The sequence below is a fragment of the Vipera berus genome (genome assembly GCF_964194415.1).
Source record: "Vipera berus genome assembly, chromosome: 2".
Classification (NCBI taxonomy): domain Eukaryota; kingdom Metazoa; phylum Chordata; class Lepidosauria; order Squamata; family Viperidae; genus Vipera; species Vipera berus.
The window spans coordinates 206,922,533-206,938,522 of NC_138203.1; the positions used below are offsets into that span (position 1 = coordinate 206,922,533).

The following is a 15,990-nucleotide window of genomic DNA, read 5'->3' on the forward strand; positions in this document are numbered from 1 at the left end:
CAAAGGAATTGGATGCTCTCTGGCTGGCCTCTCCAGGTTGGCCCTCCCCAGAGTCAGATGGATCAGCAGAGTTGGCACAGTGGTTGTTAAAGTCTGGTTGGCTTGCTCCTTCAGGGGATCCATGTTGCACTTCTGGACTCCCCTCCTCTACACCCAGTTCCTCATTGCTTAAGAAGGAAGTCTTGAGAGTCCATGTATGGGCTGGCTTGGCTGCACACTTGAGGACTTTGGGAGGGACTTATGACACAGTCCTCACTTAGTGGCCATTCTGGAAACCGTTTTCTGAGTTGATCAATGTGGCGTCTGACAACTCGCCCTCCCTCCAGCCCCACTTCATAAGAAAGGGGACCAGATGATTTGGTAATTTACCAGGAACCCACAGATTCCCATGTCCATAGTTTCTGGCCCATACCCAATTGCCCACTTGTAGCCCCCTTGGGGGTTTTGGTCGAGAGGCTTCTGCTGCCACTCTATCTGGATGCAACCTGTCCAGTTTAGTGATCAGTCGCCTCCCCCAACGAAGTTCTGCAGGACTTTTGCCTGTAGCAGTGCAGGGCGTAGAATGTTGGCAGAGTAACAAATCTGCCAGTCTATGATGCCAGTCACCTGTTACAATGCATTTGAGTGATTCCTTCGTGGTCCTCACCATTCGTTCAGCTTGACCATTAGAGGATGGGCGAAAAGGCGCCAATGTTGCATGCCTGATAAGATTTGCTCTTAGGAAGGTCTGAAATTCAGCAGCAGTGAATTGAGCTCCATTGTCTGAAACTAAGACATCTGGCAACCCATGTGTTGCAAAGAGTTTTCTCAGCACCTGGATGGTCCTAGAAGTAGTCATATTTGCAACTGAGATTACTTCCAGCCATTTGGAGTGGCTGTCCACCACTATGAGGAAGAGCTGTCCCTGAAAGGGCCCAGCGTAGTCTATGTGAATTCTAGACCAGGGAGTGTGTGTTTCTTCCCACCTGTGAACTGGGGCATGTGGCATCTCAGGCCTAGATTGCTGGCATGTATAACAACCATGTACCTGTGCCTCTATGTCCTTGTCAAGGCCTGGCCACCAAAGGTAGCTTCTTGTTAAAGCTTTCATTCTGACAATGCCTGGATGGCCCTCATGTAATGACTGTAAAACCCTGTCTCTTAGTGAAGAGGGGATTATGACTCTGTTTCCCCATCAGGCCCTTGTGAGCTGATAGCTCATGTCTTCTGACAAAATAACTCTGAAACTCAGAGCCTGGGCTTTTATCCAACCACCCCATGTATACCCATGAAAGCACTCTACTAAGTGTTCCATCTGTAGCTGTTTCTGCAGCTACGTCCCCAGCATGGAGGGGAAATTCTGGCAGGTCTTGAATGGACAGAATTCTGGCCACAGGGGCCGGGTCTGGTTCTGTTAGTGGCAGTGGGAATCTGCTGAGGCCATCAGCTTGGCCCATTTCTTTACCAGGTTTGTGAACCAGCTTAAATGTATATGCAGATAAGAAAATAGAACATCTCAACATTCTTGGAGAAAGTATGTGGGGGGTTTGTTTGTCTGTTGTGAAGAGTCCCAACAGTGGTTTGTGGTCTGTAAAGACCATGAAGTCCCTGCCATATAACTAGTCATGATTTTTTTTTATTCCAGCAACAATGGCTAAGGCCTCTGTCAATTTGAGCAGAGTTACACTTAGCAGAGGACTGTCCTAGAATAAAATGCAATAGGGACTTGTGTTCCATTCTTTTCTAAATGACTCAAGACTGCTCCCACCCCATAAAGAGATGCATCACATGCTAAACAGACTGGTTTAGACTCCCTAAAATGAGTTACAGTGGATTTAACTGACAACAGTGCCTTTAAGTCGCCGCAAGATAAGACCTTATAAAGGTTCTTAACTGCAATCGGTCGGATTCGGATCGGCTGGATCTCCAACCGCTCTCTAGACCTCGTCTCCGACGCTTCATCTCCCGGAGCTCCACAGAGAACCATGGGGCCCAGCGGGATCTGCGACGGGTCAGAGGTCGCATGGGTACAACGCAGTCGAGTGCCCTGGTGGCAGCCGTTTCCCAGGCCTCCACCAGGGCATCGACTGGGCTATGGGTAAGGGTGATAGGTATAGGCCCAAGCGCCCTCTGGAACCGATCTGGGTCCATTAGGCGCCTGGGGCGGAACCACCTGGTCGGTTCTGCCGCCCAGCGGCGGGGGGTGGCATGACGGAAAACCAGCCTCAGGAGGTGGTGATCTGACCATGACAGAGGGGTGATGGACGGGGAGCCCCCTCCCAGATCATCCAACCACTGTCCAGACAGGAATACCAGGTCGAGAGTATGATCCCCCACATGAGTCGGGCCCTCAATAACCTGGGTCAGGCCCATGGCTGTCATGGAAGCCATGAACTCCCGAGCTAACTCCGACGACCCTCCCAGTGACGGCAGGTTGAAGTCACCCAGGATTATAAGCCTGGGGAACTCCACCGCCAACCCTGAGAGGATGTCGAGCAGCTCAGGCAGGGCTGTTGCCAGACAGCTGGGCGCCAGGTATGTAAGCAACAAACCCAACTGAACCCGAGAACCACATCTCAAGAGGAGGGATTCACTCCCGGCCATCTGGACAATGGTGGCCTCCCGGGGACACAAAGTCTCCCGAATAACCACTGCCACCCCACCGCCCCTGCCCTGAGCCCGTGGCTGGTGCAGCACCCGGAAACCTGGCGGGCATAACTCGTTGAGAGGCACCCCTCCCTCCGAACCCAACCAAGTTTCCGTGATGCACGCTAGATCCGCACCTTCCTCCTCGATCAGATCATGGATGAGGGGAGCTTTGTTAACTACGGATCTAGCATTAAAATAGACCAACCTGAGCTCAGGGGCCTGATCACCCTCATCCCCGGGTAAGAGGGTGCTAACCAGAGGGTCGGAGCGCGCCACCGCTCGGAGATAGCGGGGGCGCGATCCCAGGTGTTGATATGGCCCTCCGCGCAAACACCTGCTGCCATTCCCTATCGCCGTGGGGATTTGAAGCCCCACCCCCACATTCCCAGAACCAGCAGCCACCTCCCCCGACCCCGTCCCGTCAGGACCTCTAACAGGTCCAGACTGAGTGCCGGTTAAAGATTCCCTCCCTCCCCTCCCCTCCCTCCCCCTCCCTAACCTTTTAAAATAACCGGCTAAAAATTTTATCAGGGGCCTCTTAGCACGTCTCCACTCGAGGCCCCTAGTTAAGCCCAGCCACAACTCGGAACCCCAGCAGTTGGGTCCGTCATCAAGGGGAATGTTAGAAAAGAAGGCTGGCCGTATCCAGGAGGGAGGTCTAACTACTTTGCCGCCCTTATCGCGTCCGCAGATAATCCCCCGGCCGCCCTGTTTAGGGTGACTCGCTCCCTCCTTAACCAGGAGGTGAGGGAGGATCCCTTGCAGGGACGAGCCGAGGAGTTTAGTCATCATCTGGCGGACAAAATCGCTCGGATCCGGACCGGCTTGGACTCTGACTGGGCAGAGTCTGATGTGGAGGAATCAGGCGGTCTTGAGCACGTTATCTGGACTGAGTTCGACCCTGTTTCCCCTGATGATGTGGACAGGATCATGGGGAGACTGAGCACCACCACCTGTTTGTTGGATCCTGGCTAGCTTATGCGGCTCGGGAGGGAACACGAGGCTGGTTCCATGCAGTAATAACTGCTTCCTTGAAGGAGGGTGTCTTCCCTGCCGCCTTGAAGGAGGCGGTGGTGAGACCCCTTCTCAAGAAGCCTGCTTTGGACCCGGCTGTTTTAAACAACTATCGTCCAGTCTCCAACCTTCGCTTTCTGGCGAAGGTTGTTGAGAGTGTGGTGGCGCATCAGCTCCCTCTGTTCCTGGAGGAAACTGATTATCTGGACCCGTACCAATCGGGCTTCAGGCCCGGACACAGCATGGAGACGGCATTGGTCGCGCTGGTGAATGATCTCTGGAGGGCTAGGGACAGGGGTTGTTCCTCTGTCCTGGTCCTATTAGATCTCTCAGCGGCGTTCGATACCATCGACCATGGTATCCTGCTGCGGCGTCTCAGGGGGCTGGGAGTGGGAGGCACCGTTTTACGGTGGTTCTCCTCCTACCTCCAGGGCCGCTCGCAGTCGGTGTTGACAGGAGGGCAGAGATCCGCCCCGAGGTCTCTCATTTGTGGAGTTCCTCAGGGGTCGGTTCTCTCGCCTCTCCTGTTCAACATCTATATGAAGCCGCTGGGCGAGATCATTCGTGGTTTCGGGGTGGGGTATCACCAGTACGCTGATGATACCCAACTTTTTCTTTCCACCCCGAACCAACCCAGTGATGCCCTCTCCGTGATGTCCCGGTGCCTGGAGGCGGTTCAGGTCTGGATGGGGAGAAACAGGCTTCGTCTCAATCCCGCCAAGACTGAGTGGCTGTGCATATCGGCATCTCGGGTTAACCAAGTTATTCCATCCTTAATGATGGGGGGTGAGGTGTTACCCCCCGTTGATAGGGCTCGCAACCTGGGCGTCCTCCTGGACTCACGGCTCAATTTTGAAGACCATATAGGAGCCGTGACCAGGGGGGCTTTTGCACAGGTTCGCCTGGTGCGCCAGTTGCGTCCCTATCTGGACCGAGACGCCCTACGCACAGTTACTCATGCGCTTGTGACCTCCCGTTTGGACTACTGTAACGCTCTCTACATGGGGCTGCCCTTGAAGACCACACGGAGGCTTCAACTGGTGCAGAATGCGGCCGCGCGAGTTGTAATGGGGGTTTCCCGATACTCCCATGTAACACCTCTACTCCGCGAGCTGCATTGGCTTCCGGTTGCCCTCCGGGTGAAATTCAAGGTGCTGGTTATTACCTATAAAGCCCTACATGGCCTGGGTCCGGGTTATTTGAGGGAACACCTGCTGCCGGCATCAAACGCCCTTCGCCCAGTGCGCTCCCACAGGGAGGGTCTGCTCAGGGTTCCGCCGGTGAGAGATTGCCGGCGGGTGACACCCAGGGATAGGGCCTTCTCAGTGGGAGCGCCTGCCCTCTGGAACCAGCTGCCGGTGGAGCTGAGAACTGCCCCCGACCTCCGATCATTCCGCCGGGGCCTGAAGACCTGGCTCTTTGAGCTCTCGGGCCCAGGCTGAGGAGAAATTTTTAATTGGGGTTTTTAAGAGTACAGGGTCAATTTAATATTTTTAATCTGGTTTTTAACTTTTGTATGTTGGATTTTTTATTTCCCTGTAAACCGCCCTGAGTCCTCAGGGAAAGGGCGGTATATAAATGTAATAAAAAAAAAAGTCCTGGAAGCTTTTTTCATGAATGCTGGTCCATTCCATGGAGCTTTCTTATCTAAGAGCCTGTGAAGTGGCTCTGCCAATGTGGCCTTGTTAGGCAGAAAGGCATAGTAGAAGTTGAGGAGGCCCAAGAATGCTTGTAGCTCTCTTTTGGATTTAGGACTGGGAGCCATTTTAATGGCCTTCACTTTGGATTCAGCAGGGTGAATACCATTAGCATCAATTCGAAATCCCAGAAATTCTGTTGAAGGGACCCCAATACTACATTTGCTCTTTTTTAATTTGAGGCCTGCTTCACGAAGCCTCTGTAGGACAGCTCTGAGCCTGCTGGCTAACACTTCTCTAGATTCCCCAGCAATAAGAACATCATCAAAATAAGGGCAGATGCCCTGAATGCCTTTAAGTGTGTGTTCCATGATCCCCTGGAAAATGCCTGGGGCCACTCTGTGTCGGGCCTCGGGAGCCCGACACTCGAGGGGGGCCCCTCCACCCCCCGGCACCCCCTGCATTCCAGCCGCCGAACTCACCTGGCTCATCGGCGACCCGTAAAGCACCGGGGACCGCGCCGCCGCTTCAGCCGCCTCCAGACGCGCCGGGGCTGCCGTCTTCGCCCGGCGGCGCGTCTGCGCAGGGCTCCCCGGCTCGAAAGGCTCTGGGGGCTGCGCCGCCGCTTCAGCTGCTTCCGGACGCGCCGCGGCTGCCGTCTTCGCCCGGCGGCGCGTCTGAGCAGGGCTCCCCGGCTCGAAAGGCTCCGGGGACCGCGCCGCCGCTTCAGCTGCCCCCAGACGCGCCGCGGCTGCCGTCTTCGCCCGGCGGCGCGTCTGCGCAGGGCTCCCCGGCCTACGGCGTGTCCGGTAGAGGCCCGGACCAACCCAGCGTCTCGGCGGCCTGGGAGGCTTCGGGAGCTTCGGCCGCGCAGCAGAAAGCTTCGGAGACCCCGCCGCTACGGCTGTCTCCTCCGGCCGACGCCATGCCTGCGCGGGACTGTGTTGTTCGGGAGCTGGCGAGGCCGTTAGGGGACGGGTCCCTCCCCGCCGCGGTGCCCGGGTGGCTGGAGGCCTCGAGCGTGGACGACGACAGGGGGGTTCGGAGTTGGGCGCGGCAGGGAGGGGGTGAGGGGGAGGAGCACGGTGGTGGCAAAGCACGGGAGGGGGCTTACCTGACTGGGCGTCGGGCGAAGGGCCTTGTAGGGAGGGGTGGGGAAATTATAGGGAATGGGAGGGCGTGGGCGTGTTTGGGTGGAGTATGGGTGGGGTTTTCGGGTGTGTATATAGTAGCGTTGGCTGCAGGTAGCGGCCAACGCTGGCTTTGTTTCTTGTTGCGGCTGTTGCCCTGGAAAATAAAGTGCTTCTAGACCGCAGCGGAAGTCTCTCGTTCCTGTGTTCGGCACTCTGCCCTGCTTGCTGCAGGACGAGTTTTGACACTCTGACCTCATCAACCGGCAATTGCTAATAGGCCTGTGCTAAATCTAATTTAGGGAAAATAGTACCCCCTTGCAAGGAAGCTAAAATGTGGTTGATCACAGGGACAGGGTAAGCGTGTTGCTTAAGGGCTTTATTGATTGTACATTTATAGTATGCACATATCCTAATTTCCCCGTTGGCCTTAAGTGGGGTGACTATAGGAGTTTCCCACTCCCTACCATCAACAGGTTGTAAAACGCCCTGTTCTACAAGCTTGTCTATTTCTGAGTCAATTTTATGTTTGAGGGCAAAAGGGACCCTTTGTGGGTTAACCCTAATGGGGACTATGTTGGGGTATAGCTTGAATGAGATAGGTGGGCCTGTGTATGTTCCAAGGGCTGAAAAAAAACGTTTGAATGCCTAAGGTATCAAACCAATCGAGTCCTATGAGACTCGTTCTCTGGCCCCCTACTACTATGACATCCAGGTGCCCATAAAACCCCTTAAAGTTTACAGCCAAGGTGGCTTCTCCCTTAACTTTGACTTGAGCATTTTGAAAGTCAGTTAAGATTATGTCTGAGGGCCTCAGCTTGGCCCATTTATTACTGCGCCTGCACACAAAATTGAAGGTGCAATTGGCGTGAAAATGGTTGCCGCCGCACCCTTTACATCTAGGTAAGAGAACTGCCTTGTAAGTGTTCTCTTGCTGTTTGCTGCTGCAATGCTGTGCATTCGTTTGCTTGTGGAGCTTGTTGACTTCAGGATCTTCCTCCTCTGAAGATTCCTCTGAGTGTTTGGCATCCTCATGGTGGACCGTTTCTTCATGTTTCGTCATTTTGGTGGGTTGGATTGTTTGGACTGCACCCCCGGCGGCCTCGTCTGCCATAACTTCATCTTGGGCTTCTGAAAATGTTAAGATGAGAGTGAAGAGATTGGAAGAATGTTGAGACAATTTGGGAAATATGAGTGTAAAAATCAATATTGATTGTGAAAAGAAAAAAGAGGGATTTATGGGGAAAAGAGCTTATTGTTTTTACAGAACTGTGAGAAGACATGCTAGCCTGTGAAGCAAATACATTGTATATATTTTAATCTCATGAGTCTAGCTTGAAGCTTGAGAATTGTATCTAGGAAGGTCTCTGCTATGCTGAAAACTGGTCCTAACCAGAACTTACTGATATGATCACAACTTTAGAGACAACCCCTAGGAACTAACCATAAAAGGTAATTCGTAAATAAGGGCTGGGGGCGATAGAATTAGGAGAGTGGGGGATGTAATCAGGGGCGGAGATAATGTATTCACGTCAGCTTTGGATAGGTTGATTACAGTATGATTACTAAGCCAATGAAAAAGAGGTGGGAGGTAAATTTGTAACAGCAATGGAAAATATAAAGAATGAATATTGAAGATTTAAGGTGTGTCCACTGTGTGCTTGCATGCACAAGGGGCACCCCCCTTTGCAAAGGAGTATAAATAAATTACCATTATTTTCTCTTGGAAATTTTGGCTTGTGATTGTTTATTTGAACTAGACAACCAGTCCCACAATTGCCTCATCTAGGACAGAAGGGCATTCTGGCAGAAAACTAATTTCAGTCCATTAATACAAATAGAGTTTCTTTCAAAAATGTTTTAAATAGGTAACTAAATTATCTTAAATTGTATGATCCTAAACCATGCAGCCCCTTCATGGATTACTGCCTTGTCGTGGCGAAGGGGCTTGCGTAATTCAATGAAGCTATGAGCTATGCCGTGCAGGGCCACCCAAGATGGACATGTCATAGCAGAGAGTTCTGACAAAACGTGATCCACTGGAGAAGGAAATGGCAACCCACTCCAGTATCTTTGCCATGAAAACCCTATGGACAATACCAAAAGGCAAAACAATACGACGCTGGAAGATGAGCCCCTCAGGTCGGAAGGCATCCAATATGCTACTGGGGAAGAGCAGAGGGCTAGTACTAGTAGGGCCAGAAAGAATGAAGTGACTGGGCCAAAGCCGAAAGGACGCTCAGCTGTGGATGTGTCTGGTGGTGAAAGGAAAGTCCGATGCTGTAAAGATTTTTTCTTCATAGGAACCTGGAATGTAAGATCCATGAATCAAGGAAAGCTGGACGTGGTCAAACAAGAGATGACAAGACTGAACATCGACATCTTAGGTATCAGCGAACTAAAATGGACAGGAATGGGTGAATTTAATTCATATGACCATCAGGTATACTACTGCTGGTAAGAATCCCTCAGAAGAAATGGAGTAGCCTTCATAGTCAATAAAAGAGTAGGAAAAGCAATACTGGGATACAATCCTCAAAATGACAGAATGATCTCAGTTCGAATCCAAGGCAAACCATTCAATATCACAGTAGTCCAGGTCTATGCCCCAACCACCAGTGCTGAAGAGGATGAAATTGACCAGTTCTATGAAGCCCTACAGCACCTTATAGGACTAACACCAAAAAATGATGTCCTTATCATCATGGGGGATTGGAATGCTAAAGTAGGAAGCCAAAAGATAACCGGAATAACAGGCAAGTTTGGCCTTGGAGTACAAAATGAAGCAGGGCACAGGCTGATAGAATTTTGTCAAGAGAATAAGATGGTCATAGCAAACACTCTTTTCCAACAACCCAAGAGACGGCTCTACATATGGACATCACCAGACGGTCAACACAGAAATCAGATTGACTATATGCTCTGCAGCCAAAGGTGGAGGAGCTCTATACAGTCAGTAAAAACAAGACCAGGAGCTGACTGTGGCTCAGACCATGAGCTTCTCATTGCAAAGTTTAGGCTTAAACTGAAAAATGTAGGAAAAAGCACTAGGCCACTCAGGTATGAATTAAATCATATCCCTGTTCAATATACAGTAGAGGTGACAAATAGATTTAAGGAATTAGATCTGATAGACAGAGTGCCTGAAGAACAATGGACAGAAGTTCACAACATTGTACAACAGGTAGCAACCAAAACCATCCCAAAGAAAAAGAAATGCAAGAAAGCAAAATGGCTGTCTGAGGAAGCTTTGCAAATAGCTGAGGAAAGGAGGGAAGTGAAAGGCAAGGGAGAAAAAGAAAGATACACCCAATTGAATGCAGAATTCCAGAGAATAGCTAGAAGAGATAAGAATGCCTTCTTAAATGAACAGTGCAAAGAAATAGAAGAAAACAATAGAATAGGGAGGACCAGAGATCTTTTCAAGAAAATTGGAGAGATGAAGGGAACGTTTAATGCAAAAATGGGCATGATAAAGGACCAAAATGGCAGGGACCTAACAGAGGCAAAAGAGATTAAGAAGAGGTGGCAAAATTACACAGATGAACTATACAAGAATGAGCTTAATGTCACTGATAATCACAATGAGGTGGTCACTGACCTCGAGCCAGACATCCTAGAATGTGAAGTGAAGTGGGCCTTAGAAAAGCTGAGCAACAACAAAGCTAGTGGAGGTGACAGTATTCCAGCTGAGCTATTCAAAATCTTAAAAGACGATGCAGTAAAAGTGCTACACTCAATTTGCCAGCAAATTTGGAAAACTCAACAGTGACCACAGGATTGGAAAAGATCAGTTTACATTCCAATTCCAAAGAAAGGCAGTGCCAAAGAATGTTCAAACTACCGCACCATTGCACTCATTTCTCATGCTAGTAAAGTTATGCTTAAAATCCTACAAGCTAGACTCCAGCAGTATGTAGATCGAGAACTACCAGAAGTACAGGCAGAATTTCGAAGAGGCAGAGGAACTAGAGATCAAATTGCCAACATACATTGGATCATGGAGAAAGCTAGGGAGTTCCAGAAAAACATCTACTTCTGCTTCATTGACTATGCTAAAGCCTTTGATTGTGTGGATCATAATAAACTGTGGCAAGTTCTTAAAGAGATGGACGTACCAGACCATCTTATTTGTCTCTTGAGAAACCTATATGCGGGCCAAGAAGCAACAGTGAGAACTGGACACGGAACCACTGATCAGTTCAAAATTGGGAAAGGAGTCCGGCAAGGCTGTATACTGTCGCCCTGCCTATTTAACTTACATGCAGAGCACATCATGAGAAAGGCAGGGTTAGAGGAATCAAAAGTTGGAATTAAGATTGCCGGAAGAAATATCAACAACCTAAGATATGCAGATGATACCACTCTAATGGCAGAAAGTGAAGAACTAAAGAGCCTCTTGTTGCGGGTGAAGAAGGAGAGTGCAAAAGTTGGCTTGAAACTTAACATTAAGAAAAACAAGATCATGGCATCCGGGCCTCTTAATTCCTGGCAAATAGATGGGGAAGAAATGGAGGTAGTGACAGATTTTATTTTCCTGAGCTCCAAGATCACTGCAGATGGGGACTGTAGCCAAGAAATTAAAAGACGCTTGCTCCTGGGGAGGAAAGCAATGGCAAATCTAGACAGCACACTAAAAAGCAGAGACATCACCCTGTCAGCAAAAGTGCGTAGAGTCAAGGCTATGGCCTTCCCAGTTGCAATTTATGGCAGTGAAAGCTGGACCATAAAAAAGGCTGAGTGCCAAAGAATTGAGGCCTTTGAACTATGGTGCTGGAGAAGACTCCTGCGAGTCCCTTGGACTGCAAGGCGATCAAACTGGTCAGTCCTAGAGGAGATCAACCCTGACTGCTCTTTAGAAGGCCAGATCCTGAAGTTGAAACTCAAATACTTTGGCCACCTAATGAGAAGGAAGGACTCACTGGAGAAGAGCCTAATGCTGGGAAAGATTGAGGGCAATAGAAGAAGGGGACGACAGAGAATGAGGTGGCTGGATGGAGTCACTGAAGCAGTAGGCGTGAGCTTAAATGGACTCCAGAAGATGGTAGAGGACAGGAAGGCCTGGAGGAACGTTGTCCATAGGGTCGCGATGAATCGGACATGACCGCAGCTAACAACAACAGCAGCAAACTATGCAGACATCAGAACCATAGAATCCTTGAAGTTTCACCTACGGAATTAATTTATTTTTTTATTTCGCAGCCTGGCACTGCCTGGAAGGAAAAGGCAAGGGTGGGAAAAAAGAAAAGAAAGAATAAGCTGGTACCTAGAGAAAGGTCCTACCTGGAAAATACATACAGATTATTCTGTCTGATCTAAATATTCTTATTTTTTTTCTGATTTAGAATGCAAAATAAAATATAATTTAGTTAACTATTTAAAAGAAATAAGTAAGCTTTTTGAGTGAGGAAGCACAAAGAAAGTGATTTAAATCCAAATAACTATTTTAAAGCATATTTATAAAAGATTTTATCTGAATGCTGAGGCATATGACTAAACTACCTTACTTAATCTACTTTATTTGGCACTTTGATACTCATCTACTAAAGACACATCCCTTCATTCCCCATTTTTTATCCTATCTCTTCTTGTTCTACTATTGTACACACATTCCTCTACATATTCCACTGCCTACACAACTTTCACTGCCATATAATCAAGCCAGCAGATACATGGTAGCACATACTGATGCTCTGGCTTCATCTTTTTTTTGGATACTTCCATAAACTAATGGATTCATGCCAGAAATTAAACTTTAAAAAATAAAAAAATAAGATATTGTCCTCATTCTTCTTAGATACTATACCATCCCAATTAGAAGACATAACAATCCTAAGAGTACAAATTTAAAGATGCCAGGTACTAAAGTTGAAATACTGTTGATTTAGCATTAAAAACTGAAAAACATTCTATCAAGGGTGAATGTGAACTTTGTGCTGATCTGATACTACCCACAATTGTCCTTGTGCAGGCAGTTGTGTACTAGGTCAACAGTGGCATAAAAGGAAATGCTGTGGATGCAGTTTGTAACATCGATGATATCCTTTGGAACGGATTGAATGGCTTCACACTGGTGGAGACTCCTGATCTGTAAGTTGGTAGGCCACCAGAATACCATAATTTCCTTTTTAAACTGGAGATGGGAGAAGCTCTGGAGCTCTTTCTCCTTGTGACCAGCTAGGAAAATAAAGGCTGTAACCCTTTGGTATTGCAGAAGAGTAGGCATTATGACAACAGCAGAAAGGATATTTGCAGAGTGATGTGAAAGTGTCTTGAGGGATAGAATGTAGCTGAATGGAAACAGTTCTAATGGTTGTTACAGAAACTCCTTTTTCCAGATACACATTTGTCTTTTTCCTGACCAAGGAAGGAGCAGATAAGTAATCATTGCTTCTTCTAACCCCCACCTGTTTTTTTTCCCCATTGTGGTGATTTGCAGCTGAAAAAGAACAAAATACAACATGAGTGGAAGTGAATGGGTTTCATCAATGCAAAACATTGCTTACCCTTCTACATACGTGACCCATCCTCTTGAGCAATGCAGCAGGAAGAATAGACCTCTAGGAGGTACAAGGGATCACTTATTCCTTGAAGATATTCCTTCATACTGTACTTTTGCAGCTTGGAGGACTAATTCTCACCTGCACGATTCTTAGGAAATGAGCAGGTGAGTAGAGGAAAAACTGTATTTTCAGTCATCAGCATCCTATGCTGTGATACCTCCAGTATAAAAGAGGTAAAATAAACGAAGAGTTAGACTTATTGTCTTCTTGGCTAGATTAACATATGTAAAACCATAAATGACACAGCCACATTTTAGCAAAGTATGTGATGGAAACTTAGCTTATCTGGTTCATAAGATGTAGAAAATTAGAAAATGGGTCAATTAAGGGCAATCAATTACATTCGGCAATGTAAAAAACTAAAAAAAAAACTTTTGCACACACACATCACCTGATACTTCTTGGCTAGATCTCAACCTATTTTGGGGAGATTTTGCTGGGTTTTTAGAATTAAAGACTTAAGTCTTTTTTTAGAGAATTTGGAAATGCATGGAAAGGAAAATCACTCCTATCTGTAACATTAAATTTTCTAAAATCCTTAAGAAGTGGTCTGAAGTGACCTTTGGCAGGGGGAGGGAAGATAGAAACTTGTTTCCTAGAGAGTTCTTGATCCTAATCTTTGCCATTAAGATTCCAGCAAAGAAAAATAATATTCAGTTCTTTCTCAGTTGAAGTCATTTCACAGGACTGTTGTGGGGAAAATAGAAGGTGCACATATTAAGTATGTTTGCCATCTTGAGTTGATTAAATATTAAAAATAGGATAAAAATATAATAATCATAATAGTAAAGTTGGAAGGGACCTTGGAGGTCATCTGGTCCAACCCCCTGCTCAGGCAGGAAACCCTATACCATTTCAGACAAATGGCTGTCCAGTCTCTTCTTAAAAACTTCCAGTGTTGGAGCATTCACAGCTTCTGGAGGCAGGTTGTTCCACTGGTTAATTGTTCTGTCAGGAAGTTTCTCCTTAGTTCTAGGTTGCTTCTCTCCTTGATTAGTTTCCATCCGTTGCTTCTTGTCCTGCCTTTGGGTGCTTTGGAGAATAGCTTGAGTCCCTCCTCTTTGTGGCAGCCCCTGAGATATTGGAACACTGCTATCATCTCACCCCTAGCCCTTTTCTTCATTAAACTAGACATACCCAATTCCAGCAGCCGTTCCTTATATGTTTTAGCCTCCAGACCTCTAATCATCTTTGCTGCTCTTCTCTGTACCCTTTCCAGAGTCTCAACATCTTTTTTACATCATGGTGACAAAAACTGGATGCAGTATTCCAAGTGTGGCCTTACCAAGGCCTTGTAAAGTGGTATTAATACTTCACATGATCTTGATTCTATCCTTCTGTTAATGCAGTCTAGCACTGTGTTGGCTTTTTTGGCAGCTGCAGCACACTGCTGGCTCATATTTAAGTGATTGTCCACTAGGACTTCGAGATCCCTCTCACAGTTACTACTATTGAGCAAGGTACCCCCTATACTATACCTGTACATTTGGTTTTTCTTGCCTAAATGTAGAACCTTACTTTTTCACCATTGAATTTCATCTTGTTAGATAGCACCCAGTGTTCAAGTCTGTCCAGATCCTCTTGTATCTTAAGCCTGTCTTCTGGAGTGTTGGCTACTCCTGCCAGCTTGGTGTCATTTGCAAATTTGATGAGTTCCCCATCTATCCCCTCATCCAAATCATTGATGAAGATGTTGAAGACCACTGGGCCCAGAGCAGAGCCCTGGGGCACCCCACTACACACTTCCCTCCATGTAGATGCAGTTCCATTGAGGACCACATGCTGAGGACAGACGGTCAGCCAGTTACGAATCCATCTGGTGGTGATGCTGTCTAACCCACATTTTTCTATCTTATCAAGTAGTAGTTTGTGATCTACTTTATCAAATGCCTTACTGAAGTCCAAGTAAATTATATCCACAGCATTCCTCTGATCCACTAATTGTCACCTGGTCAAAGAATGCAATAAGATTTGTCTGGCATGATCTGTTTTTGACAAACCCATGTTGGTTTTTAGTAATGACTTTGTTCACATCAAGGTGTTCGCTGATTTGTTGTTTGATTATCTTTTCCAGAATCTTCCCAGGTTTTGAGGTCAGGCTGATAGGTCTGTAATTACCTGGATCCATTTTTTCCTTTTTTGAATATAAAACAGGTGGTCCTTGCTTAATGACTTTAATTGGGACCAGCAACTGTCACTAAGCACAATATTGCATGATCAGTTCAATTTACAATGGGCTGTGGTTGTTAAGCAAGACATCACATGAATACAATTTGCAACCTCTTGCCAGCTCCTCCAATGACCTTGTTTGTCAGAAGCTGGCTGGGAAGGTTGCAAATGGCAGTCATGTGACCAAAGGATACAGCAAATGTTATAAATACACGATGGTTGTCAAGCATCTGAATTGTCATCAGATGAACCTGGGGATGTTGCAACAGTCGTGAGAAGCCTTGTCATACGTCAATTTTTTTAAGTGCAGTTATAACTTTGAACAGTCACTAAATGATTAAGCAAGGAACTGTAATAGTAATAATAAACTAACCACAGTGGCTTGGTTCACACCTAAACTCTAAGGTAATTGGCTAGTTTGTAGTTTAATCTGTTGTGTAACTAATCATGGGGTAATTATTTCTCTTGCTTCTGTAAAAGTACAAAAATCGTCCACGTAAAAGCAGGTATTCAAAACCAGGATCTTATTGCAAGCTAAAAGCATTTATCTTTCTCCTACGTAGGGCTGCTTCAGTCCAGAGCACGAATAACACTCCAATGCCCTCCTCACCCCAAAAGGAAGCTTATCAGCTCCACTATGCAGAAACATCTGTGTCTCCAAACAATAGCTCCGTAAATGGCTTCAATTTACAAATGCCACTGTCTGCATTTCCTACCATTTCCCTATGACGTCTCTTTTTTCTGCCCCTCCTCCCCCAAATGATATTAGCGTAAACCATATGCCAAAATACACTTATTAGATTTTTTTTAAGATGCCACAAAATTCTTTCAGCTGCGGAATAACACACT

At 47.1% G+C, this 15,990-nt stretch overlaps 1 long non-coding RNA gene across 1 annotated transcript; it reads right to left on the reverse strand.

The window, feature by feature from the left end:
• Positions 1-7,311: 7,311 nt before the first annotated feature.
• Positions 7,312-15,694, reverse strand: LOC308661519. The gene is made up of 3 exons (XR_014024960.1): positions 15,515-15,694; positions 12,817-12,848; positions 7,312-7,540 (listed from the first exon to the last, which is right to left on the reverse strand). It is a non-coding gene; the product is annotated as an uncharacterized lncRNA (long non-coding RNA).
• Between the last annotated feature and the right edge of the window lie 296 nt (positions 15,695-15,990).